The sequence below is a fragment of the Salvia hispanica genome, chromosome 4 (assembly GCF_023119035.1).
Source record: "Salvia hispanica cultivar TCC Black 2014 chromosome 4, UniMelb_Shisp_WGS_1.0, whole genome shotgun sequence".
NCBI lineage: Eukaryota > Viridiplantae > Streptophyta > Magnoliopsida > Lamiales > Lamiaceae > Salvia > Salvia hispanica.
In genome coordinates this window covers 8,552,486-8,555,909 of record NC_062968.1, presented here as the reverse complement: position 1 = coordinate 8,555,909, position 3,424 = coordinate 8,552,486, and positions in this window count along the sequence as shown.

Sequence of the window (3,424 nt, the reverse complement as noted above, 5' to 3'; positions counted from 1 at the left end):
GAAAGCCCACCAGCACCGTCGAGCTCCTTGCTCCGGCGGATTGCCCCGACGACAACCCCCCCAGGGCGCGGCTGCTTCGCCGCGCCGAAATCGCGGCAAAAGGGTTAGGGTTCCGGCGCCTGGGCGGCTCTCGGACGAGCCACCGCACCTTTCTTGGCACGCGAGTCCGGCTGGGTGACGGTCTCGATCGGGGGCGCGCACGAGCCCTGCTCGCCGACACGTCGCGCGTGATCATCGGCCCTCGGCTCCCACCCGTCGGCGATGCTGGGAATTTGATACGGGCGTCGGTGTTGAACTTGATTATCATAATTTTACAATTATTAATCACCCCCAATAAATCACATAATAATCGGATCTTTTGCGATTATTTAGACAAAATCTATTGCGTATTATCACATGTATCATGCTCATAACTTGAATTAATCATGCTTTAAGAATATTGAAACCCTTTTACATGCTTTTCTCGGAGGAGAAAAATACCTAATTAATTCCCCAAAAGAATTGAAGATGGTAAGCTCCTCCTCCACGTGATGCTTTGAATACTGACCACAAATCTTCTCTCGGTTCCCAACGTATTCCAATATCGGTGTGGTACGCTTAAGATTAAAATGTTCATTAATTAATTAATGTCTGCTATTGACTTAATTAATTAACTTCTTATTAATTCCAAGAGTGGACTTAGCATGAAACGCTTATTTATTATTCATAGAGTAATCAAACTCCAACTAGCTAGGTTCCGAATAATAAAACCTTGTTTGCGCTCCTCTTGAGGACATTATCAAACGAGATTCGGCTCGACGATTAAAATAATAGCAATCCTAGCACCGCTAGATATTGATCACCACTACCCAATATATCAGGATAATTGGGTTACGAAAAACCCGCACCATTTGATAAGTCAAAGTAATGCATAATCAATACCGTATGCTCAATGCTAACCTACATTGATTAGAAACAAATATTTATCAAGACTGCCTTTGGTAGATAACCTAAGGACAAGTCTTGCTATTAGATCAGTTAGGTGCTATACCGCTGGTATCATCTTATTTTTAGAGTAAAGAACTTGAAAATATACCAGGTGACATTACAACCTTTCTCGATGGATAGTCAAATTCCAATTAGGTTGTGAAATTCATCTTTTTCATTAGAAGCCCGACGTGTTATTAAAGTGAATGACGCCCACACAGCGGTCCTCTTAAAAGCGAAAACAGACTTTGTTAAGTTAACTTATTCATTTAAACATGCATTAACATCCATTAAATGTAAAACATAACAACATTATGACAAAATAATCTTGTTTTATTTATTGAAAAATAAAATACTCCCTCAGTCCCATAATTATGTGATTCTTTTATTTGTTTCATTTCTTGAAAATAATAAAAATAGTTAAAGTGGAGAGAAAGTAAAGTAAAAGAGACAATAATGTAGAGAATAGTCTTATCTACATTATTGTTTCTCTTATTTTACTTTCTCTCAACTTTACCTATTTATTATTATTTTTGCAAAATGAGTGTGAAAAATGAACTGGGACGAATTATCTGGGACAGAGGGAGTAAGAGTTTTACAGTATTCAAATACTCGAAACGTGATTTCTAGTATACAAACTCTAACACTTTGTTTACCTGTCTATGGATAACTAAACTGTAGAATTCTAGGATTTGATAGTAATCGTAGTCATATATTCTTTCGAATATTTATTTATGATACTAAGACTTGTATTTATTTTATACACGTCTGATTTTCTAACAAACTATTGGATGATCTAATGGTATGTTATAGAATTATGAGACGAATAGTAGTATGCGTTTGAGAATAGATAGTGATGAGGACAAGAGGATCCTAAGATTGTTTTGTAGTTAAAACATACTTCCTCCGTCCCAAGATAAGTGAGACGTTTCTTTTTCGTACTCGTTTTGGATAAATGAAATAAAATAGTTAAAATGGAGAAAGAGTTAAGTAAAATCAGAGAATAATGTAGAAAGACTCTTATTTATACTATTCTCTCTCTTACTTTACTCTTTCTTCACTCTAACTATTTTATACTCCCTCTGTCCCATAAAAATATGGGTAATGAATATGGCACGAGAATTAATGGTAGTTAAAGTAGTGTTAGTGGATAATATGACCTACATTATTAAATTGATACTCTCTTCGTCCGCCATTAGGAGTCTCATTTATGGGCGTTAGGAGTCTCATTTATGGGCGGCACGGGTTTTAAGAAATGTTAAGAAAAGTGAGTGGAAAAAAGTTAGTGGAATAGAGTTCACACTTTTACTTATATTTGCGGACAGAGGGAGTATAACTTTCCAAAAATGAAATGCATATATTTTTGTGGAACTGAAGAAAATAGAAAGTGCACATATTTTTATGGGACGAAGGGAGTGTCATTTTTCCAAAACGAGTACAAAAAAAATGTCTCACTTATCTTGAAACGAAGGAATTATGATGTTTTAGTCCAATATTGAGTGTAATTAAAATTATAGATTGTCTAAGGTGGGGTTTAAAATATATAAGTGATATCTTATTAATTCCAGTTGTTCAGATGAAGTCATAAGTATTATTGTATTGAAATAGAGTTGGTGAAATCAACGCTCAAGAATTCCTAATTTCGCTTGTTCTATTCCTATAGTTTACTTATTTTATTTACTTGTTTATTAGTACTTCCTCCGTTCATAATGGATGACACATTTGGGGAATGCCATGAGATTTTAGGAGATGTTGTTTTATCTGTTAGATAGAGAGAAAAAATATTATATTTATATTAATATGAGAGAGTGATTTTTCATAAAAGAAGATGTAACATCTTGTATGGAACAAACTAAAAATAAAAATGTGGCATTTATTATTGAACGGTGAGAGTATAAATTTCTTCAGAATCGAGTTGCTCAAAAGTAAAAAATAGCGTTTAAAGCCCAAGTTGCAGTAATACCTCTATTTTAATGTTAATAAATTGCGCATCAACTTTTTGGATTTTGTGCAAAAATTCTGAGATATGTGGAAGCCAAAAAACTGCCTACAACAAATTCCATTTTATGTAAATTTCTAAATTTCTGAGATATATGCATTGAAAAAAAAAACTTTATAGACTCTATATGGATGAAGATGGTGGAGCACACACAGTGACCGATGTATATTGGAATATTTGAACAAGAAGGTATAGTTGTACAAAGAAAAAAAAAACAACAATGAGACATGCATTAACAAATTTGTCATTGGTCTAGTGGCAAAATCAGTCTCCATGGTTCAATTTCTAACTAAGATGCATGTATCTTACTATGTCAATGAATAAAAGTCTCATTTTTTTTCTATTTTAATCCATTTACAGATAAGAGTTCTAGTTCATTTTTACTATAAATGGTAATAGGGTCACACGTTCTACAAACTCATTCCTCACATTTCATTTAAAACTAATATATACAAGTTG